The sequence below is a fragment of the Castor canadensis genome, chromosome 4 (genome assembly GCF_047511655.1).
Source record: "Castor canadensis chromosome 4, mCasCan1.hap1v2, whole genome shotgun sequence".
NCBI classification, from domain to species: domain Eukaryota; kingdom Metazoa; phylum Chordata; class Mammalia; order Rodentia; family Castoridae; genus Castor; species Castor canadensis.
The window spans coordinates 7352242-7378946 of record NC_133389.1 but is presented as its reverse complement, the minus strand read 5'-3'; positions in this window follow the sequence as shown (position 1 = coordinate 7378946).

Genomic DNA, 26705 nt, shown 5'->3' with positions numbered 1-26705 from the left:
GTCCAGTCTTAATTAGGGTATAACATCTCATACATACAGGTATCTGTAGAATACACTTCACTGCTTTTGGGCGTCAATATTAAAATTTCCAATTTTCATGCCATTTTACAAGTGGTACAGAAATCGTTATTAAGTTTTTTAGTACAGTAGATATAATGTCATGAATTTTTAAGTAGCCTTATTCTCTAATTGCAATGGTGTAGACTGATTCATTCCAAAATAGAGTTTATACCATTTCAAGCTGGGTCACACTATTGTCTGATTCACAATCAAGTACTATGGAGCATTTTGTCATCTCTTCATAGGTAAGTCTGACGTTTGTCAGAAGGCAAATTCAGATATTGCAAGGAAATGAGGGAAAGAAGAAAATGTAGGTAAAATACATTTTTGTTCTCAAAATAATTTCACCTGAGTAAAGAAGGCAGTTATGGAGATGATTATATGTATTGCAAAATAACAATCATTGCATGATGTACATGAATTTACTCAAAAGAGCAAGTTTGTCTTTCTTGATGGGAACATTCTAAGATAAGCATGTGACTTACAATTTAGAAATGAAAAACAATTATACATATATATGTGTAAATACATATATCTATATGCTACATGTGAGAATTAATGAAAGAACCATGTTCTAAATTAATATCTTATTTTTTAACTTTAAAACATTTATTTACTTTCCCACATCACCAGTCATGGATTACATATAGTTGTGAGTGGTAAATCTTACACCTCCTCAGGAAGACAATACTGTCGAATGAGTGTGACATATAGAGGAGAACTTAAATTTTTGGTCATAGTGTTAAGAGCTGTTGGTTTCACAGACACCCAAAACATTTGAAATAATTTTTGTAAACAAAGATCTTGTACATAGTGTACAAATACGACAATTTCATCCATGATTCTGTGATATGAGCACATATACATGATTGAAGTAAATTAATTTATTGTGGATTAAATGTGAGAAAATAAGTCTAAAGAGAAAGCATTCACGCTGTGGCAGATTTTGGTAATAGTTGCTTTATGCTGAAGGGGGATATATTTTTTCTTGTGTAAAATTTTGTTGCAGCAAAGTAGGTCAGCAACACCTTTACCTTTTCTAGTTTGTAAATTTGGCTTGTCGTTCAGAATTTCTTTGGTGATCAGAGAAATGTTAGACAGTACTAAAAATGTTTTGAGGGAAAAAATATCCTAAAGAAATAATTGAACAAAAATTATTTTTTCTTTTAATTTAAAATATCATACATATGTGTGTGTTATGTTTTGACTTAAAACATTTTACATGCACATGTGTAGGTGTTTTAAAAATTAGGATTCTGCTGAACACTACAAATGGGCTCCCTCTCTAAACAAGTGTGGTACGTTTCCTTTTGCTTGTTTCTTTAATAACTTTCCCAAAGCCCTCAGAAGGTCAGCCTCTTTAAGAACTGACCTATAGCTACTCTGCAGAGATGTATACTGAGTATTCATAGTTCTATCAGGAAATCTGCTACTGGAAAGTTAGTAAGTATTAGTCTGATGCCTTGTCAGTTCCATAGAAAGCAAAGGAGAAGACAAGATGTTTGTAATGTGCATTTTGGGGTTGTAAACCGAGGTGGAGTTAGTGTTTCCAGTGCTTGCTCTTGCTGCAGTGGAGGACACAATGAATACTCCCATCATATAATTGTCACAGGGTACCCTTGTGTGACTTGGGACTCCATCCCTTCAAGCATCACTTATACCCTGAACACATAAAAATTAGTCAACTGAAATGAAGAGCCAGTTGCATCCTTGCGCTGTCTCTTCACAGAAACTACTTTCAAAGTAAGGAGCTATCGCCTTTAGGTTTCATACATACAACTACTCATTTTGAAACATATTAATATGTAAAATAATTAAATCCTTTAAATGAGCAGACTTTAATTTTCTCTAGGCAATTTTTTTTAGGAAGAAGATATTTTCATCTGAAATAAAATCTGTAGTGGATTCTAGGGCTATGTAGGCATGTTGCAGCTCCAAGTAGCCACATGGCCTTCAGGCTGCTGTGGGAACCCTTGAGAGGCCAGTTTTGACTAATTTTCAATTATCTCTTTAATATGAATTTTAAATTAACATATAAAATACACACACACATGGTACTGTGATGTTTCAATGCATGTATACATTGTGCAATGTTTAAATCGGGATAAGCATATCTATTTCTTCAAATAATTTTGCTTTTTTCTTTGTGGTAAAAAAATTCAAAATCCTTCTAACTTTTGAAATGCACAATATATTATCATGATTTATAATTACATGTTTTCTAGGAAATAATTCTTCTAAAAAATAAATTTGTACTGCTCATGTACTTATTATTTCTGTAGAAATGTTATATTTTAAATTACTGCTATGTGGGATTATTTCAGCATTAGTAGATTTTTTGTGAGGCACATTGTGGTGTTATTTCTCACTACTTTATCTATATCCTAGAGAAGCCTTTGGAGATTTTTGGAGACTGACATTTTTCACATAAATACTGGTGGGATGAATGGATTCTACTGAGGAGAATACTTTTCCCATTTCTTGGAGCATTTTGAAGAACCCCTTCTGACAATTATGTACGCACTGTCTGTAAAAGTCTCATCAATGTAAGGTTTAATTTAAAGTGAGCAGGAGACTCAACCTTCTGAAGGTGGAGTTAAAATTAGCATTTAACAAACTTTTCCACCACTAGTTCTTTATCGTCATTTTTGATGTTCAGTCATTCAACAAATTTCTTAAGCATTTGCCTTGAACCAGACAATGTCTAGACTCTAGATCAATCATGCAAAAATTTCTTACTCCATGCATCTTGTGGAACTCACACACTTAGAACCCGATACTAGCTTCAGAGCAAAACACAGGATTTCCTTGTAGTCATCACTCACAATTTGCCAAACATTTAAATGCAGTTTCAAAATATATACATCTGACTAGGTATTATTTTTAGTAACAGAGTCCAAAATGGTTTGTAATCATAATGAGGAAACCTATTATTAGTGATAATGGTAACTAGCAATATAAAATTGAATAAACTTTCTTTATGAAAATGAGAGCTCAAAATTAAATGCATATTTTGGGAAATTATTTTAGTTGTAAATATATTTTTAGAAATGTTCAACTGCAAATGCAATTTCTTTTAAGAAACTTTGTTACTTTGTATAAGGAGGGATGTGTAATATGAATAACCAAGCAAATTCAAATAAGCATTATTGAAATCTGAAAGGATATTTAATATAGTGGTGAAAATTAAGGGGTATATTTAAATAATTGATGCTATCTGAAAAGAACTGAGGATAAAGGTTCTACTTCCATTTAGGTAGCAATATTGATGGTAGGTATGCAGTTTAATTCATGTAATGACTAATAAGCACAATGCATTTCAAAAATATATTTGTGCCTTCCTTGGAAACTGAAGAAAGCCGTGCTGTAAGGCTCCCTGTTGGAATAAGCAGTTTCTATTCTGGCTCTTTCATGAAATGGCTATCCTCTAGAAAAAAAAAAGATTTGTGGAGATTATTTATCATATAAAATATTCTACATAAGGCATTAAAGTTGTATAGAAAAATGGGAGAGATAATTAAGTTGGTTGTAAATTTTGCTTTACTTTTGCAGGCTAGGCAAATCACTTAAACTGCATGTATACCAGTAGGTTAAAAGACTGAGCAAAAGAAAAAGGACAGGATAAGGGGGTTTGAGGGATGGTTTGAGACATAATTGACTGCATTAAAGAGTAAGTCAGGTTCACCTCAACAAGAAGTTTGTATTAGAGCAAAGGATTGATGAAGGATGGATAGAGGTCAGCACCATTTTAAACAATACCATACCGGATAAGAGAAATCAGGTTAAAATGAAGGCATTATTTTGACTGATTGGAACAAACTCTAGAAATGAAATATTGTCTCGGGCATAACCACACCTCTGTGATATAATCTGAGAAATGCCCACCATAATCTTCTGTCAGAAATATATTTTCCCTAAGTATCACATTATTTGAAATTCTACCACTTAACATTTACTGTTTTTAAAAGGCTTAGTTCCTCAAATGTTCCTTAATGAATGGAAGCACTATAGGTTCCCCAGAGTGAACTCCTGCAGCAGTGAGATCCAAAAGAAACATGGGAGAATATCAAAGAGAACAAATAAATAAATAATCAGTAATTCAATTCCCAGGTTAACTGGACAATGGTCTTCCCCTGTGTGCCACCCATGTGACGTTTAGCACTGTGGCCCCTGTGCTCCCCAGAGTAGAATCGTCAGCAGCATGTTCCCTCATCTCTGACTCTGCTGAAGTAGTTCATGGTCTGCATTTTCTTACTTGACTTCACATATTTTGGTTGCACTTTTCCTCTTTTTGCATTCACTGAACGTAACATAAGTGCTAAAATTCCTGGCTTTTTACATCATATATCCTCCACTTCTCACCCATTTCTGATTTGTGAACAGTAGTCTGTCATTCTTGGTAACTGAAAAATTAAGGACCAATTTTCTGCTGGTGAAATGCCATACAACAAAATACACTCTGATTATGGCTATGGCAACACAAAATGTGTGATTTTCATTCTACCACTCTGTTTCACACATTTACCATTTCTAGAGAACTAAAAGTCTGCCAATCAAAATGTAAGATAATTAATTGGCTATTGCTAGAATTAGTTCAAAGGCACATCCAGGTTTCGTGAGGCCTGAAGCTTCTACAATCTGGGCAAAAATGCACACAACATTAGTGAAACTGAATTAGGTAGAGTTCCCTGGAAGGGACCCATGCAATTGAAAGGCCCTGAAGCTTAATCTTCATTAGCTCCACAGTAAATCTGCCTCTGTACATAATATAATTGCCCCTCACTAATTAGCAAGCAAGAAGGGGATGGTTATATCAGCATCTAGCTGGACTTGAAGCAAGAAGGCGACTCTTGCATTGGCTGCTGTCCTGAGCTGGCTGATTGCTTTCACAGGCTCTGAGACTGAGGGTGTTATCACTAAAATATCATCCAAAGAGCAGAATAGGTCTAGGGAATAACAAATCTGACTCTCTACATTTTAACTTGATATTCCCTACAGTCTGCAGTATGATGTCTTTTATTTTTAAAGGTCCACTCTTACTGACATAAAACGCCAAAGTACAGCTGTCTTTATTATTTCATGTCCGCATATACTCTTATATTAAATGTTTGAAACAGATCCTTATGCTATATAACGTATCTAACTATTAGTCATGCAAGTATCTAGTATAGGATTGTGTCTCTCAAAAGGTATATTGGAATCCTAACCACTGCAACCTCAGAATGTGGCTTTATCTGGAAGTAGGCAGTTGCAGATACCAGTTAAGAGGTGGTCATACTTCGCTAATGTGGCCCCTGAATCCAAAATTATAGGCAACTTTATAAGCATTGGACAAAGTACACAGAAGAGGAGAACACTATGTGAGAACAGAAGCAGAGATTGGAGTCCTGCAGCTGGAGCCAAGGAGCACCAACTATCACCAACGTATCACCAGAAGCTAGGAAGAGGTGATGACAGATTTTCTCCCTCAGGTTTTGGAGGGCATGGCCCTTTCAAGCCTTTAATGCCAGACTTCAAGCCTCCAGAGCTATGAAAGAATAAATTTCTCTTGTATTAATCTTTCCAGTTGGTAATATTTTGTCACAGTGGGCCTATAAAAGTAGTGTCATCTTTAATTCAAATTATGGGGGCTAAATTCTGCATGTAAAGTGAAGGATAAGATGACATACTCCCTGAGTTCATGCAATGACTTGATTGAGGAATATTGACTCAAACAATATCTGTCTTTATCCATCTATCTATCCATCTATCTATCATCTATCTGTCTATTATATATCTATATATCTTCTATCATCTATCTCTCTATCATCATCATCTCTGTCACCTATCATCTATCTGTCTATCGATCTATTATCTATCTATCATCTATCTATATGTTTGTCTATCTATCTATCATCTATCTATGTAACAAATGCAATAAAAGGGAAAACTGATTCCTCAGATTTTAGTTTCTTTCTAACTTATGGATAAAATATCTAAGATGCATAAAATAAACATAAAATAAAATCATGTACATATGAAACCCTTTTGTAAACTGGAAAGAGTACTAAATAATGATTGGAAGGTAAAGCAGTTGAATTGAAGAACTGTATTAAACCAGGTGCTTTTGGATCCAAATGACAGCAAACCAGCCAATATTCATTTAGACTAAAACACAAAACAAAAAAGCAAAAAAGAAATCCTAGGACATTTTCTGGGAAATTAGAGTGTCTCTATGAAAGGCAACTATCTGAGGAATGTCATTTGTGGCCTGTGAGTAGAGAATCACATACAAACATGAAACGTACCATATCTAGGGGAATAGAAGTGTCTTTCACATGACAGGTAAGCGGTGTTAGTCAGGAGATAAACAATGCTTATCAAATGCTATACTTGGGTTCTCTCTTGCGTTTGGATCATGAAAATTACACTGACTCCTAGACATTAGGCCAGTTTGCATTGTGGACCTCAATGCATTATTTTCCTGAACTGAGGGGAAGCTTATTGTCTTGAAGATTTATTGTGGAGATGAAGTCATGTAAACAACTTTCTTCATCAGAGTAGGCAACTGATTTGTATTGTACATGTGGAGAATCATGCTCCACCCCATACACAAGACAGCCAGCTCCACCCCATACACAAGACAGCCATATCCTAATCCCAGGAACCTGGCAATGTGCTCGCTGTTATAAATGTAATTAAACTAATACTAAATTTTGTAATAAGCCAAATTATGAAGATACCTATCAAATACAAGTTTTAAAGAATGACTGTCTGATGTGGCCATGCAAATGCTAATCTATTTTCATGTTTCTTATAATGACTCAGATTTGATGCTTTATTTTGTTTAACTAATTTAACAAAGCTGAAAGCAGGAACTTAAAGAGCACGCATTTTGAACCATGTACGTTGATTAAGACTTGAAACTGCAGCTCTCACCTAGGTGCTTAATCAATAAATAATTCATTTTGAAAACTAAAACACTAACTTTATCACAGTGACTTTCAGTTTAAATGCACTGAAATGCTTAATTAGAAACATACCACCTATAGACATTTCATACACATTTCACTTTATCTCTCCATTAGTTAGCCAACAAAATGACTCAATTTAAGAAGGGATTAGTGGGCTAGAATTCAAGATTGATATGATAATTAGCCAGCCATTTACTTTTCTTTTAACTTTTTTATTTAACTCACAATCCTGGATGTTTCCAGAAACTGGTGAGGCAATTTATTTGTCTCTGAACTCATCAATGGGAAGCTATTAAGTTAAATGACTTTGCAAAGGAAAATCTGTAAAGAAACAGCGGATCTACTACACAGACACACAATGAAGAAAAGACTGAAAATAATGTTTTATATAATAGTTATACTAATATAGTTTAATATTGGATCAATTTACCATAAAATAGAACTCAGTTGAGATAATTGTGTTTTACTGAATACTTAAATGTTTATTAAATGAAATCATTCTGATTTGTCACACATTAAGTGATTTAGATAATTTTCATTAGGCTATTCTGTGAATCAATGAAAATATTTACCACAGGAGACTTTAATAACTAAGTTAATATATTAAATATTGATATTGCATTATTTAACATTTCCCTATCACTTTCTACATACTTTTCTTTTCATTATTTATTCCAAATTAAGTTCTTCAGTGGAACTTCTCACCACCTGTTTTACGTTCTCATTAGCATTGAGTTCTGAAGAGTTCTTTTTTAGCCATGTTGGTGAAACAAAGGCTGGATATAATTTCTTATCTTAAACAAATCGTAGGTATCAATGGAATTTAAATATGAGACACGAGTCAATGCATGGCTGAGAAACCTGACAAAAGGGGATTGTGATGAGGGGAGCTTCCTATCATTTAGTATTTCTTCAAGACTATCCTTTCTGGATCATGAATTTGAGAACAATATGTTAACAGTGGTAATTATTTTGCTGCATTGAGATGGCAGAGTATAGGACATAGAGAACCCAAAAATGCTAGAAGTTGTAGCCAGTGCTTTGGAGAAGGAGGTAATTACTATGAAAAATAGCTTCAGAATCTGAAATTTCAGAACTTGAAAATTTCTAGCTGAACCATGAGTAACAACATATTAATAGAATGAACAGTAGAAAATACAAAATAGACAAAATGCAATGTAAGTCCCCAGAGGCAAAACAGAGAGTAAAGAAAGCATTACCTTTTGCAATAGCATCTCAAAATAAGAATCTATTTAACTAAGGTGAGTGAAAGATATATACACTAAAAATTGCAAAACACCAATAAATGAAAAGAAGAAAGACACAAGTAAATAGAAAAATATACCATGTTCATGAACTGTATGAATTCATATTTTTAAAAATGTCCAAACTACATAAAGGAATCTACAGATTCAATGTAATCCATTTTAAAATCCCAATGGAAGTCATTCTCATCCTTACTCTAGAGAAGACCTGATTTCAGTATATTAAAGTATACGCCTCTCTAATAAATTTTTCTATCATTTTTTTACTACATAAATCCCAACGGTTAACTTCTCAGAAATAGAAAAAAATTCATAAAGTTTGGAATTACAAAAGAACCTAAGTAGTCAAAGAAGTAAAGAACAAATAGAACAAAGCTAGACAAATTGTGCTGCTTGGCTTAAGAACATATTCCAATTCTGTAGTAACCAAATCAGCATGATATTAATTTAAAAACATGCACATTTACCAGAGGATGAAGATAGAGAGCACAGCCATATAGTTCTTCATTCACAGGAAATGGATTATCAACAACTTGCCAAGCACACACTATGGGGAAAGGAGAGTCTTTTCAAGAACTTGTGCTGGAACACTGGTTATCCAGATGCAGATGAAGAGTACATACAAAGATCACTCAAATTGGTTTAAGGATCAAATGGGAGACTTGAAGCTCTAGAAGAAATTGGAGAAAATTATGACATTGGCTTTACCAATGATTTTTTTGGATATAAAATGCAAAACAAAGGCAACAGAAAGAAAAATTTTAAAGAGTGGACTTACAACTAACAGACTTCTGCACAGCCAAGGAAACCATCAGGAGAAGGAAGAGGCAGCTTAGGAAATTCAAGAAAATATTTGTGAACCATACAAACAAGGATTAATATCCAAAATATATAAGAAATTTGAACAATACAATAGTAAGAAAAATATTCAATGTTAAAAATTGGAAGTTACCTGAGTAGACATTTCTAAAAGGGAGATATCTAAATGGCAAACAGGTGTGTGAAAAACGGTCACTATCACTATTCACCAGAGAAATGTGCCTCAGTACCACATAGAAATGGCTATTGTCAAAAGGCAAATGATAGCAAGAGTTGGTGGAATTATGGAGAAAGGGGGACCGTTGTACACTGTTGGTGTCAATGTAGATTAGCGCAGATTTTATGAAAAGCTCTTAGACTATGTCCACTGAGTGAGTGGGCAAAGAAAATGTGCTGTAGATACTAAATGGAATAGTATTCAACCTTAAGAAAAAGAAAGAAATCCTGTCATTTTCAAAAATTGGAAAAACCCAGAGGGAATTATCATAGCTGAAATAAGCCCACATACAGATAGATAAATACCATATGATCTCATTTACATGTGCACCTAAAAATGCTGACCTCATATAAATAGCATATTTTAGGCCCCAAATCCTGAATTTCATGGATCAGGTCTATCCAGTCTTCTAGACTAGTACTGGTGAAGGCCTGGCACAGGCAGCCATGCAAAGAAGAGGTAACATTTTAACCTATCTTCAGCCATCTTCTGTGAACAGACATTTGCTTTAGGTTTAAATAGGAGGACGAATTGGGGGTAAGGGGAGAAATATGAATAATTATTAAATTGTTCATCACAGGTATGTTCTAGATGCTCATTGCCTCAGGTTAGTCAGATGGGGCCTTGTACACTACGAGTCCTTGACACCTGGCAGGTGGTTTGTCTTGCAGAGGCTCTGCTATTCCTCCATCTCTTGTTGTAAAGATGTTATCAATTAATTCGGTCCTTCTGGAATTTCAAGGTGATTATAATGCAACTGCAGAGAGAAATGATCAGAGCAAAGACAGATACAAAATGGAGACAGAAATGTCAAGATTTTCTCCCATTTTCGTTAATTCATGAATCCAAGTAAGGACTCAGTACTCAGCAAAAGTAGCTTTTAAGTGCATGTTACAATAAAATTGTGGAATCAGGAGTTCAGGTCTGGGAAGAAGATGGGGTGACATTGGCCAAAGGATACAAAATTTCCTATAGAGGAAGTAGCTGTTCAAGGAATTTAATACACAACATGGTGATGACTAATAGTAACATATTGTATTCTTGAAAGCTGCTGAGAAGATAGATTTTAAGTGTTATTAGCCAAAATGTACTAAGTATGTGAGATGAAACACATGTTAATTGTCTTTATTTACTCATTCCACCTACACATATACATATTTCCAAACATCATGCTCTAAATTATCCATATATGTAATTTTTATTTATTAGTTAAATAAATGAAAATAGTATGTTATAAAACTATTGTAAATAAAAATTATTTTTGCAACCTAGTAGAAAAATTTCATAGTAGATTTAAAATAGATGAATATACAAATTGGAATACAGAACTGAAAAGTCATCCAAAATGTAGGTAGAGATTGATATTACATGAATGAAAATAGAGGAAATATAAAATTTTAACACTTATAATTGAATCTATTAAGATAAAAGTTAGATTGAATATACTTTATCAAGTAAAGAGAAATGGGGCACTGGTGGCTTATACCTGTAATCCTTGTGACTTGAGAGACTGAGGGGGAGAGGATCATGATTCAAGGTCAGCCTGCACAAATAGTTCACATTATCCCATCTCTGGAATAAGCATAGCTAAATGGATTAGAGGTGTGGCTCATGTGGGAGAGTGCCTGCTTTGCAAGTGTGAAGCTCTGAGTTCAAATCCTGATCCCGTGAAAGAACAAAAATGGTGAGACATAAGACGGAGAATCAACATTGTCTAAACATTCCTGATAAATTGCAAATAAACTGTGGTTTAGGTAAATGGTTTGTTTTGCCATCCTTCATCTCCCGACTATAATTTCCAATTCTTCACATATAGAGGGTCTTCAAGATGTGGTAACTATTCTTATAGAAATATATGTGAAAAAGTTAACCATGTTAACTGTTTTTGATTACTTATATTATTTATCCTTTGTGTTTCATTTGTTTACCATTATTGCAATAATAAAGGAGATAAGACAGAATGAGTCATGTTCCTGAAGATAATGCCTAAGTATGTTTTTAAAAATTGAAAAAACTATGAATCCTCAAATAAAGAAGTAATATAGCAATCTAGCCAAAATAATTGAAAAAGATAAATGGCTCTCAAGCACAGCACATTTAAAATATAGAATTCCAAAGTCAAAAGGAAACACTGTAAAAGTAGCAAGAGAGAAAAGTTATCTACTTACAATGAAAAGTATATTAGATATGAAGGTGATTTCTAATCAGCAATAATGATTCCATAAGGCAATGAGATGATACATTCAATATATGATTTTTAATATAAGACTTGGTTTAGGACTTTTACAGGCAAAGAAATTATATTTTTAAGGTGGAGGATAAAAATAGACATTTTCAGTCAAGCATGAATGTGTGACATAATTTCTTATATGAGTGATAATGTCACCTGGACAAAATATATATGTTAAAACTTCCATGTGTTACACTTACCCACCTATTATCAAAGTAATTCATAAACAGCTTTCAAATTTTTGTTCACAACATTTGACACTGAGCTTCATGATGCAAATTACCTCTAAACTTTCTTTTTATCATATCCTATTCTATTTTCATTTACATATTATTAGGATAGGATATAAAAGGTGGTTCTTTTATATTCCCATATTCTACATAAAGCAGGTTTGATTCCTTCTTTCTCTTTATAATTCCCCCAAACTGCAGTTAAAATCAATTTGAACACTTATTTGAAACACATTCAGCTATTTAGTCTGAACGAAGGAAACGAACCAGCAATATTTGTGTGGGGTTTATTGGTAATTGAATCACCAGTTGGTCAGAGAAAATGACCCAGAGCAAGGATGTCTCTACAAAACTGGAATCTGATTTTTCCTCTTTTGCAGAACTCTGCAGTCTCTATTCCCTGGATATATAGTCGTGTAGGTTACTTTTGCAGAGCTGTGACAAAATACTTGACAGAAACAAGTTAAGAGAGAAAAGATTTACTATCACTGTGGCTTCAGAAGGTTCAGTCCGTGGTCACTTTGTTCCATGCATTTAAGCAGAATATCGTGGTGGTGGGAGCATGTGGCTGGAGAACCTTGCTTCATGGCAGACAGGAAGCAAAGCAAAGGCATGCAAGGAGAGGCCGGGGCAAGAGATACCCCCCACCAACTGTCTCCAGTGACCTACTTTCTCTAACTAGGACCCACCTCCTTTCATCACCCCCAATAATGCCATCATGTTATCAGTCCATCAAGGGGTAAATCCACTCATTGAGTCAGAGCCCAGCCTATGAAATCACACCAAGAGGTGTCCTCTACTAATCTCCTAGGTGTTTATTAATCCAATCAAGTTGACAATCAAAGTTAACCTTCACAGATACACCCCTTGTCAACTTGACACCCAAATACATCACTTTAAACTACAACATTCTATCTCTGCTCTGCAAAAAGTCTATAACCATCTCATAATGAAATATGCATTCAGTTTATCTCCAAGAGTACCAGAGTCTCAATCAGTTCCAGCATTGTTCAAAATCCCAAGTTCAAAGTCTCCTCTCAGACTCAAGAAAAGAAAACTCTTAGCTGTAAGCCCCTAATTTCTTAGCTTTGAGACACTGTAAAAATATATACCTATTATAAAATGGCACAGAGTAAACATTTCTATTCTAAAAGGGAGGAATTTGAGGATAGCAAGGAAGTCAAGCCAAAGTAAGACCAAACCCAGCAGAGATAATATTAAATCCTGTAGCTCCCTATCTACAATCTGGAGCACTTGGTAACATGAAACCCAATGGGCCTGGGAAGCCCCCTCCCTTTAGCCTTGCTGTTTGCAGCCCACGTGGCCTTTTTCTTGGAATGGCTCCACCCATGGCCTGCAACTTTTCTCAGCAGACTTTGCGTGTTTCTGACATCTTCAGCATCCTGGGGTTTTCATTGTATCATTATCTTCACCCTCACAGCTTCATACTTTGCCTTTACATAGGCTTCTTGCAGGAATTGTGACACTGTCACACATTGGTCTCTCAAGCCTTCTTTTGAAATCTAGGTAGAAGCCTCTATGATCCAGTAACTCTTGTACTCTTCATACCTGAAAAACTAACAACAGGTGGATGATCCAAGGTCTGCTGCCCACTTTAGCAGTAGCCAGAACCTCTGGACCATGGTTATACTGGGCTTGGGGTGACTGAATGGCTGAATCTGGGCTCCAGGTAGTCCTGGGCAAACAGGGTGCCCCACTCCTTCTCAAAGGAGTTTTTCCAGTAAGTTTACAATTTTATACTATGGTACCTGCCATGGGTGGAGTCTGGCCAATTTCTGAGGTGCCCTCAAAGCATCTTTCCTATTGTCCAAATAGAAAGTGCTTGATTTCTTTTTAATGACACTAGTATCATTAATGGTCATGCCATCTTTGTCCTTAACTTCTAATTTTCTCATTTTTATTTATTTCTTTTAGTTTTGGCCAGTCTACATGTTTTCAAATTTTTCCACTCTGCTTTTTGCTCCCAATTTTCGCTGTAGACTTTGCTAAAAACAGGTGCTAATAACTATATCAGAGCTTAAATGCATACCTGTCCCATTATTTCTTCCACCAAATATGTCAGTCCTTCAACTTTAAACTCAGTTTCTCATGAATTTTCAGGAATATGGGCGAAATATGTGGAAACATTACTTGCCAGAATGTAGTATTCATGTACATTGTAGTTCAATTCCATTCCCAGTTGAGTGCTTGTTCCCATCTGAAAACTCATGAGCCTAGCCTTCATTGTCCACATTCTTATTGGCGTTCCTGTCTTTAGATCACCCACTAGAACTGCCCATGAAACTGCTCACAGTCTTCTAGTGCTTTTCTTCCCATCTGCTCCAAATTCTTCCAATTTCCTCCTGCAAACCAATACCAAAGCCTTAAGAGCTGGGTGATCAGATTTAATCATAACAATGATCTCACTTCTTTGGAACCCAGTTTTTATGTTAGTTAATTTTGCATGGCTGTGACAAAATACCTGACTGAAATAACTTAAAGGAGCAAAGATTTATTTTGGCTCATGGTTTCAAAGAGTTCTTCCATGGTTACTTGGTGCCATGCCTTGAGTAAAACACCATGTTGGTAGGAAAGTGTAGTTGTAGATGTCCTCTCTCACAGGCAGAAAACAGAACAAGGGCATACATGAACAGGCCAGCAGATGATATAGCCCTAAGGACACACCCCCAGTTTCTTACTACCACCAACTAGTGCCTCCCACATTGCACCATTTCCCAATAATGTCTTCATGTGTTGAATTCATCACTGGATTGATAACATTCATTAGGTCAGAAACCTCGTGATCTAATCTTATCTCTGGAAACACTATCACAGACACCCCTCCCCGAGGGTACTTGGAAATTCGATCAAGTTGACAATCAAAGTAACCATCAGAATAGTCAGTAGTCTATGTTCACTACATAATTAGTTAGAAAATGTAATAATCCGTACTGAGGCTATAAAAGAATATATTTCACTTGAAGGATGAGGATACTGATCGGTGTAAAATTAACAGTAAGAACTTGAAAATGGTCGTTTTTATTACAGTCACCTAGAGACTTAAGCCATTGAATCTGGGGTCATTGCAAGTCATAGCAGGAAAAAGCCAGGTGTCAGACACATTGGCTGTCATCTGTATCCCACCAGAGTCAAAATGTCTTCATACTTTATATAGGACAGAAATGATAACAATAAAAAGCAGTGTAAAAATGGCCAGCTGCAAGTTCTCCAAGTCACGAAAATCATCAGAAAAGGCAAACTCACCCATTTTTCCTAGATACTACCTCAAGATGGAGGCACCTGTATGTGGAGTAATTCAGTAATGTTTGAAAATATCTCACTATATTTCTAAGTCTCTATAACTAAAAAGCTGGCTGATAAGTTATAGGCAGACTGCAATGATCAAATGGTAATTTGTCATTTATCTTGATATACAGAATTAAGAGTTTGAAATCAAGGCAGAATGCTGTTATTAAATTTCAAAATTCAATCTGAGACCAAGAAAAACTTTGCTTCAAAATTTCCACTCAGAAAAAAACAGTACATATGGGATATACTTATGTGGGATTACCTTTTAGGCAATCTTGTCAGACATATGGTACATGTAGGTTGTGTGCACATGTATGTGTGTGCATGTATGTGCAAATGTGTTCGTGCACATTGATTATATAGAGTATGATCCTCATAATTTTTGAGGATCTTTATTTTTTAATGCAGGAATAATTCAGTCAATTTGTATTTCAAGAAGAACCACAGCAGTAAGCTAGCCAAATTTTACTGGCATATGGTTTGATGCTTTGCAGAACATCTTGTCTTAGAACACGAAGTTGTTTTGCTTTCTTAACATGTTGCAAATGAATGCTGCTACAAAAACATGTTATTCTTGCTGAATGTCTTGGATCTTATATGTGCCACAAAAGTTTGTGTGTTGAAGATTTGGCCCTTAATGCAGCAAGGCCTTTTGGAAGGGTCCTCTGACCTCACAGATGGGTTAATTCAGGGGGATTATGGGTTCATAATTTAATGGGTTTCAAGGCATTTTCTGTCTTTTTATAAGGCAGACTTGTTCTCTTACCTTCCTGGCTACATGAGGGGAGAAGCTCTGCCCCACTTCCTGATACCACAAGTGATTTTCTACCTAGATACAGGCTTAAAAAAACCGGGTCATGTGACTATAGACCAAAACGTCTGAACCCATGAGCCAGAACAAGTATTTTCTCTTTTTAAGATGCTTATCTCAGGTGTTTTGTTACAGTGACAGAAAGCTGAGTATCTTACCTGGTGGTCTAGTTTTTCTACTGAACTCTTTAACCTTTACCTATAATAAACCTGATAAAATGTTGCAAAAATAGTATATCAGAATGAAAACATACATGTTGTAACTCGTTCCTGTTGCAAATCATTGTCTTTTTTGTTTGTTTATTTTTTGTTTTGCTTACTTTTATTGTCTATGGTATTTTAGTTTTAATGTTTTGAAGCTTATGTAATTACTGCAATTATTTTAAGTAGTTTCTCATCTTTAAATTGGATTTATCACATCCCACATATGTAAAGTTGAAAAATGATCCAGATTTTATCATCATAATTCCTTCCAAAGATGGAAACTGCCTTATTTTGTCAATATCGGGAATCAAGTAGTAGAATTTTATTATGCAACGTTTAGTCTTCGAAATGTCAAAAAGAAACTGATTCTCATTAAGTCTTTGGCTAAAGTCAGACACCCCCGTAATTCACTATATTTATGCATTATTAACATTTGTTGCTTAGTGCACCAAGTTTTGAAGTCCAGTATTCACTTATTTCTTTAGTGTGATTTGTAAAAACAGGCATTTCGTTAGATTTCTAAACTTTTTCCCTTTACCTGTGCTATTCTACTTTTGTTGCAAGGAGTCAGCAAGAACTTACCTCTGCTTTATAAATGGACTTGAGAGGTAAATATAAAAGTAAATAATTACAGTATCATTCTCGGTATTATTACATTTATGTCACAAAAATGAGAACGTTATATTTACTAGAAATTTCCTATTGCAGCAGTTCTTTTCCTGTTCCATGGCTGTACCAGGAATTTTCTTTATTATCTTTCCAACATTATATTTGGTTGAGGAATCAGCCATCAAATGTGGGGTGACAACTTGCTTATGATCAAGGCAGAGAAGACTCACACTTGCCCTCTTATCTCTACACGGCACTTCCTTACTGATTTAGTGAGGTTCAAAATTAGCAAATAATATTTGAAGCAGAGCAATGAAAGGAAGGATGAATAAATAATGTGGTACATTTATTTGGGACACCTTTGGGACAACCAATCTTGACTCAATTCTCCGTACTCCATGAGGAGGACATACAGCAAGGAGAGGAGTCTGCAGGATATGTGCTCACTCAAATTTGTGCTCGGAAAAAAATACACTCAGATCAGTTTAATTTGTGAAATCCAACATTTAGAAAGTGATATTCAGTCAGATAAACTGTGTAAGTCTAGAATAGCTTGTCATTCCCTAGAACCTTGAAGAAGTCACTGGAAAAAAAGAGAGAAAAGAATATTCGTTGTGTATTTAGCACAGATTCACCTGAGTTTCCCTTTTCAGAAAGAAAATTAATAAAATTACTGTATTTTGAATCAATTGACTTGCTACTAAAATCAAACATCTGTTAACTGTTTATTATGCCACCAAATGATTTCAAGTATTCAGATAAATAATATCCAATTTCAGGCAATCTTCACAAAGAAATACTAAAAACATACAAAGTTTTCCAAAATAGGATTCTCACTATGTTTTCTTTAATTAATTTCAAGATTTCACTTCTTTACTTATTATTTTACTGAAAAACAAAAAATACTGTAGGTTATGTTATAATTTAAACATTTTTAAATTGATAGCCAATAAAAAATGATTAATTTCAGAAAAATGATAATGAAACCACCTGCTATGTTGTGGTTTTTGCTTGATCATATCCCCTAAGGGTTGAAATCTAATCCTCGCTGTGAGGTATGAAGTGTGTAGAGTATTAATCTGGCTGTGAAGTTTAGAGGTGGTGTCTCTGGACAATGATCAGGGTTATATAAACCCATTATGGTGGAGCTTGAACAAGTGATTCTTGCTGGCTTTACAGAAAGGAGGAGTGAGACCAGGGGATACACACACACACACACACACTCTGTCTCTCTCATTGTCTCTCTCTCTCTCTCTCTCTCTTTTCTGGACCCGTGATGCCCAGTCCTGTTTCAAGACTCACCCAGGAAGAAGACCATCAGCAGATGAGCCTTAGAATGTTTGGTCACAGAACCATGAGGTGAATAAACATTTTTTCCTTATAACACTACTGAGCATCTGGCCCTTCACTACAATGATAAAAAGGAACTAATGTGAAACTTGTATTCAGTAATTGAGGTACAGATCCTACAACTTCATTTAAAAAATAATTTCATTCAGGATCATTGCCAACCAGGCACTGGTAGTGCCCACGTAGCTAATTGGTAATCTGAGATTAGCAAACAGTTCACGAGACCCCAGCTCCAATACGACTAGAGCAATATGGACTAGAGGGTGGCTCAAACAATAGAGTGCCTGCATTGCAAGTGAGAAGCCCCGAGTTCAAACCCACCACACACACACACACAAACACATATTGATCATTGCCTACTTAATTCTATAGGTTTTAAGTTACAGAAAATACATAATCATGAAACACAAAATATAGTGTAAGTGTGAAATAGTGTCTTATTAAAAATTAGTTCACATAACTCTTACCTTAAATCATTAAAATATTTAAAACAGGTCTACATGCTGACTAAATAACTTAAAATATGAGTTAGCTTACTTCTAAATATAGCATACATGCATTTTCTTCAGCTAAACACACACAATAAAGAAAAATCCAATATATAATTTATCCACATAAACAATGACATTATTACCAGGTAGATTCAAATCCTACAGACATGTAGATGATTAAGGAGAGAACTGCAAGTATTTGACTTTTACTTTTTAATGAAAATGTATCATATTGTATATGCTGTTTATAACCAGATAGATCTTCTATTATTTTGAATATTATATAGGTTATTACACACTTAAACCTTATAGTAAGTCATATATGCATAGTTTTATTTTTATATTAGATATTAAATATGTGTTTTGCATGAATTTATGTTCTAAAAATTTTGAGATCATCAGTTTTCTTTATCATATCAAAAAATTGTGAGATCACTATCATTAAACATTTTAATTCAGGGCTGGGAGCTTGGTTCATGTGGTATACAGCACCTACTTAGCAAGAGTAAGGTCTTGAGTTCAATCCCTAGTACTGCAAAACTACATAAACAAATGCACAAATAAATGAGGAGGATCACTATTTTGAGGCCAGTGTTGGCAAATGTAGCAGCAAGACCTATCTCAAAACCAAAACAGAAATCAAAGGACAGTGGGCATAACACACGTGATAGAGCAATGTCCAAGCAAGGGGTGAGGCCCTGGGATCAATCCCCCATACCAATATAAATAAATAAATACATTTTCATTGATGAGATGTTAGATTTACAAAGAATATTCCCAGAAAGTAATATTTTTTTCTGAGAGGATTTATAAAACTCTAAATATTTTAGGAATGTAAAGCCTCTTTCAAAAAAATACTCAGCTGTTTTATTTTTACATACAGCATATTAGGGTTCCAATACCCTACACCCTTAGCAACTCTGATTAGATAATTTAAAAAATTATAACAATTACTTTTCTTATTCTGACAGTTGAAGAGAATATACAAGTGTTTTCATTTCACTGGCAGTGCTTCATTTCTTATCTTCAGCAGGCATTTTTCACACTCATTTTTTTTTTTGTTGGAAGAGTATGTATCACTTTTAAGAAAGATTAAGAGTCTTAAACTTGGGTCTTGGTCAGGACAGCAAGCTTTGTTCCAGTGTATCTTGGATATCACAGGGCATTTTTATTTTCAAGAGGGAGAGCACATAGAGGCTTGTGTCGCAGAAATGGCCAAGATAGAGCCTGGGGGCTGCTGAAATGATATACTTAAGAGTCTGCTAGGTTTGCTTTTGCTTCTTGCTTTGGCTTCTTTGTTTTTAAATAGGCTCTCACTATACAGCTTAGGCTGGTCTCAATCTTGGGATTTTCTTGGTTCTACTTCCCGAGAGCTGGGATTGCAGGTGTGAACCACCACTCCTGACTGTCCTGTAGCTTTTTAGGCCAGCCCTTTCTGATGATGATCTACAGACCATCTTCAGGCTTTGGAGAAACACTTATTCTGTTTTTCCCACTGTTTTGTACTTGTATCTTCAATTACCATTTATCCCAATATCTTCAATTACCATTTATCCCAATTCACACACTTCCACATCCAGTGGAGACATTGGTGTATTATCCTTTCTACTTCCTCTGTCTAGCACACAGAAAGCACATCATATGTTCTAAGGATAGCATGGATCCAACCAGATTTGAGTCAATTTGTATACACATCTTTGGTCACTTCTAATAATTTAAGTCATGACTGTAGAAAGAGAAGAAGGATGGGCTTCCCAGTTGAAAGCAGACTGTGATCTCCTATCTTCATTTTTCATAGAATCATATTTTTCACTACAATGTGATTTTCAAAAAAAGCAAAAGCTACACACATAAATGCACACACATTTATGTGTGTATAGACATGTGGTGTGTGTGTCGATGTGGGTACATATGTATGCATGTATATATACATATACATACACAGTGTTCCCCAACCTATGATAGCTTAATTTTAATTCTGGAACTATGTCATAGTTTGAAAGCTATATGTGGAAACCCTACTTTGTACTTTGAATTTAGACCTTTTCCCAGGCTGGCCATATGAGGTATGAAACCTTCTAGTGATTCAGGCGGCAGCTGCAGCAGGTGTCAGTCATCCATGAGTCAGCCATTATGAGAAGGACAAAGGATACCCTTCAGTGTCCTGTGTGGCTAAGTGCATAAAATACAATCTCACATTAGTGTATATTAGCCATAAAATCATAATAAGGCCACACACACTTATACACATATGTTCTCACAAATGTGTTCTGTAAAAAACATTAGAATGAGTGATTTTTACTAAAATATTTCAAATAATAAAAGCATCAGAGTAAGGAAATCTAATAAAAGTCTGCTTTTCAGACACTACTAATAGACATCAATCACATATTCACATGCAAATCTTACACGCATGAAATAAAATTTTAAATTAATACATTTTAAAGAACTATCACTATTTTACTATTTAGAAATTCAGTATTAAATTATCTCTGAGAATTAGTTCAGTATTTATATATCATTTTTATAATTTCAAATTATAATATGTAAGACCTATAATTACATTTCCTCTGTATATCTTATTGCCTATTCTCTCTAAATAGAATCCTCATTCCAGGAAAATTGAAGACAATCAAAACTATACCTTTGGGCTGGGATGTAGCTTGGTGGTACAATACTTGCTTAGCATGCACGAGGCCCTGGGTTCGATCCCAGCACCAAAAAAGAAAAAAACAAACAAAAAAAATCCTTGAATTACCTTGTTACCAACATTTCTAAATGCATACGACATGCTGCAAAACATAAAAACAAGGAAAGTGTTGTGTTTAATTTGCTGAAAATAACTAGAATAATATGTAAAGTCTTGATGCAAAGAATTTTCCAAAACCCAAGTGAACACTTGTCTTCTAAATGGCAGTATACCTAATGTAATATAAATAATAAATAAAAACATATCCACACCTATGAAAATTTATTGAGAACGTAGCAACAATATCAAAATTATTGGAGTTCATACTCACAAGTGAGAGAAAAATCCAGAGACAGAAAGACAAAAAGAATTCAGTATTCATGAGACCTCGCAAAGAGAGTTTCTGGAAGGAAATATATAAAAGAAACAATAATGGTTTTAGTCAGTAAAAAATGTTAATAATTTAGCTTTATTTGCTGAAAAATAAAACACCTTTTTAAAATGATAGATGCTAAAAGCACATGCATGTAAATGGAAAAATGATATCTGTTGAAACTGTTCCAGGAATGGGAAGGATAAAGAAGAATGATGGAGGGGGTGAATTCAAGTATGATATATATGATATATTGTAAGATTTTTGTCAATGCCACAATGTACCTCCATCCAGCACACCAATAAAAAAAGAAAAAAAGAATAAAAGCAAATATTTCAGAACAATAAAAATTAAAACTGTTGACTATTAAAAAACACAATTTCTGGAAAATCATGACAAGGTAGAGTAAAAGTACAATGAATATTTAAAATATTCCTAGGTAATTTTCACTTGGGGAAAATATAGAGATATGAAAATCTTATACTTGGGAGGGCATTTTAATAGTTACATTTGGGAAGAAGGGAAAAGGTTGAAATTGGATTTCCATACTTTTCAATTTAATCTATACATAGTACCTCCTTCCCCCTAAGCTACATACACATATACATGCATATGTGTACATACATGCATAAAATGAGGAGGAAAATTCCATCCTAATCTGGGGGTGGAGGGAACGTGTTTTCACTTACTCAATTTTTGTACTTTTTCTGTAAGCTCATAAAATACAGTTATGACACATTTTTTAAATAAAGAAAACAAAGTTATCAAACCAATAAATAAAGTGTTATCAGGATTCTATTTTTTTATTATACTTGTCTTTCCTGGTTTCAATTTGTGCTGTTTTTCCAGAAAAGATAATGTAGCAATTTACAGTTAAAGAATGGGACAGAAAAAGCCACAGACCCAGGAGGTTGCTCCTCAGTCTATGGACCTTTGGTCATCACAGCCTGCTCATCAGAAAAGGAATTTTCTGGAAAGTCACTTATTAAACTGGTGGCATCTTTTCAATTGCAGTTCTATTAATCCAAGTACCACATTGGAAGTACAAACTTGTGAGAAAATTTTATGATAAAGAGTTATGAAACCAAAAGTACCCAGAACTGAGAAATCTGTACTTACTGACACTTTAATTGAATTGAAACCTATGAGCCTAAAATAGTTTTTCACTTTCGTTTTTATGTGTCATTAAGCCCCAAGATACACAGAAAGTTACTTGGCATTGAATATTCATATTTTAGTTAGTGCAATCTTCTATATATAAAATAGCAGTTTTCTAAAATGAACATTCTTGAAGATTAAGACACCTGTTTATATAAGGGCAAGGAAAAATATTAAAATCTCATTACAGAAATATATGTAAAACTATAAAAGTAATTATTTGATTCCTTTGCTTTTCCAAAGATTTTGTGCAATATACTTTATATATATATATATATATATATATATATATATATATACATATACATATACATATACATATACATATGCATGAATGTTGTCATTTGGGGAAGGTCATCTCCTCAGTGGGTTATGGACAGGTGCCTTCATTTTTGCAAAATCTGTGAATTAAGTAATCACTGTGGCAGAAGTTGTATTTGGGGCATGATAGGGAAGACACAGCGGCACTTGTTTTCCAAATTATTTGTCTCAGAAAAATGTCTGCTGAGAAGAATGCATGAGATAAATTATATCCTGAGTTGAACTACTGCACCAATTTCTAGTCCTCATCAACACTTTCTTAGAAATGTTGTCCTTCAGGGATTACATTAAATTTTAACCTAAATACATTTAAAGTTTTTGTTCTATACCAAAATGCTAGAAGGCATTTAAAGACTTACTCCCATGAAAATTTTATTTTACATATTTCTGATAATAATGTTATCATTTAATGATATTACAAAAATAAGTTGCAAGAGAAGACACCCAACTTTTACATTTGTTCTTTTGATTTAGAAAGTTCACATATAACTATGCTTGCAGTGCAATCTTCAAGGGCTTACTGATGCCAGCAAATGAGCCTACCTGTAGACAGAGGATTTTAAATTACCAAATTTCCTTAATACTCTGCTCTCAGTGAGTGTTTATAGTACCACTAGAATATGTGTAATTGTGTTGAATAACTAAAAGTTAGTACTTTTGGAAAAAAGACCTTCCTTATGAGTGAATCCTTTATCAGGAAAACATCTCAATCTCAAAAAGCCAAGGTGAACTGAGATCCAGGGTTCTTTTTGCAGAAAAGATGCAAAGCTCAAATTGTCATTGTCATTCAAGATTGATTAATTTCTAACAACTGAAGTGAAGAGCAGATGGAGAAAATGAAAGAAAAATCTAGTATGTGCTTGGGGCTCCCAAGTATCAGTTGAAATCAACACTCCCGCTTGCAGTTAGGGTGAGACCCTATCTGAAAAACAAACTGAAAAACCAAAAAGACTAGGGAAATAAGGGCATAGTCAAGTGGTAGAACATTTATTTAGCAAGCATGATTTCTTGAGTTCAATCTCTGATACTGGAAAAAAGTAAAAGATAGGAAGAAAAATCCACTGAAAAGTAACCTTTATTAGGTCAAATGTTGCAACATCAAGGAGCAGAACAGAAAACTATCTTAGACTGCCCCACAAAGTGATCCAAACAGCCTGCTTATATACCCAAAAAGGGACTGGGGCAAAAGTGCTTGAACCAATCATGGCTGCCCTCTATGCAAATGAAGGACTAAGGCTGCAGCAGTCACAGACCTTCTGTTGGGCCACTACGGGTAAGGGTTCCTCCTCTGGCCTGGGTGGAAATTGCTTCTGGTTCATCTAGGGTTCAGTGAAACTTGTGATGGCAAAAGTCCAGCACAAGCTGCTCAAACAGTTGTGACTAGAGTGGTGCCTCCAGGAAGCCAGGGATGTACTTCAGCAGCAAGCAGCCATGGTTGTCACATAACTTCCTCAAAGCATCCATGGAGTGCTCAAAGCAGCCAGTCCTGGCATGAGATCAGTCAGCCACTCATCTGCCAGTCTTTTACTGAAGCAACCAGGGCATCAGGAAGGGTGTAAAGCTGTCAATCAAAGAGTGAACTCACCTCACCCCCTAACAGCTTAGTTCATTTAAAGGGAAAAGAAATACAAGCGGGATGCTTACAGTAGTTTGTCATTAATATTAGAAATGACATTGTAGTATTTAACAGTGATTTAACAATGCTTAACTCCTGCCTTAGTGCCAGGAGATGTGGGGCCCTTTAATTTGTCTCATGGTCACACTGTGAGGTAAGAATTGTGACATAATTCAACTCTTAGAATGATGACTAGTAAGTTTCACTCTGATCCGTCTTACTGAAAAGGACATGTTTGGAATGACCCCTGAGTGTGTTATATGACAGAACTGTTGATCTTAGCAGACCTGAGCAAGAATTTCTCCTTCAAGCCACAGAGGAACAGGCTGTTGTGTTGAGAATGGCTCACTGAATGGTCACGTGGAGCTCAGGCATCATAAGGAGCTGATAGTGGTCCACAAACAGCAGACAGCACGAGAACTGTGTCTTCTGTCCTATGACCTCATGAGTATGTTCTTCCAGCAACTTGAGTTAGTTTGAGCATATTCATGTTAACTAAAAGAGTAACAAAACAATTAGATAATTAGCATCTTTTAGAAGTATTTTTAAAAAACTATAAGATGAATAATAACACTTAATAATTATAAATATTATTCATTTATTTATAACATGTATGTTAATATCTAAACCAAGCTTTAATATATAAATATTATTTTGTAAGTAAAATAAATAACATTCAACCTAATGGATACATTTATACAAATTTGTGTATGTTTCTTTATTGTATATATTTTTCTCATTTACTTAAGTAGAGATTTAGGAAGATAAAGTAAATAAATTTAGATGTTAAGGTTTATATCCATAAAAACATTATTTTAAAATAACTTTAATTTGCAGAAGAGTTGTAAAAATAGTTTCCGTATTGTAACCTCCAGGTTTTGCCTATATTGCGTCCATAACCATGGTACACATACCCTAAAAAAATCGGTACCAGTGCAACATTAGCAGCTAAGTCAGAGACTATTTGTTTTCCATTAATGGCCTTCCAATCCAAGAACCAGTATCAAAGACAGAGACTGAATTTTCCATCATGTCTCCTTAGTCCTCCCCACTAGTATCTCTATTTTAAAGTTATTGTTTTACTTTTCCCATGTTTTTTGTCTTGAACCAGAGGAAATCAGAAACTACCTCCCAGAAAAAAGCAAATCAAGGAAATTATGGCCTTGGTAACTAATATTTTTTGTGAGTGGAATAATTTGAGGTTTTGCACCATTGCTTATGTTTTAAGTTTTTTCTACTAATTTGAAGTTTTGTCTACTAATCTATAAGAATTACCTATAGCAATTATTACTGAAAAACTAGAATGATTACTTGTTTATTTTATGCCTTTTACATTTATTATTTAGAAATCTTCTCTAGGGGATGTTTTCCTCTTATCTCCCATTTATTATTAATCAATTGTGCATTCATATCAGCATAGACCTTGGACATTTATTCATTCTTTAAGTTATAATCCTATGCTATTGTTATTTATTTTGTTGCTTAAATTATGCCAACTTTAGTCACTGGGAATTCTTTTAGCCTCACCCTTGGAAGAGATTGGCATTTGATTTTAAACTTATTATGGAAAATGAAGTTGTTATAAAGAATGAAATAGAATTAATGAACACACAGTAAGTAAGTTTGGCTCTCTCACAATGAAGATTTCATCACTGAAAAAACTGAACAGGCCCAGCATGATGGCTATACCTGTAACCCCAGCTACAGGTAGTAAGTTGCAGACATAACAAAGATTGTGTTTTGAGGCCAGCATCTGCACAAAATTAGTGAGAATGCAGGGCAACCAACAAAAGGTAGGTATGGCATATCCAGCTACATGGGAAGTGTAAATAGGAGGATGGTGGTCCAGACCTGCTTGGACATTAATGTGAGACCCTACTTAAAACATAGTTAACATAAAAATATATGTATGTATATATATAACAGGCTCAAACCAGGGTGTCGATCTTAATAACATAGAATTTTACTTTTATTCAAGTGAAGCCCCAGGAGTTTCCAAGAT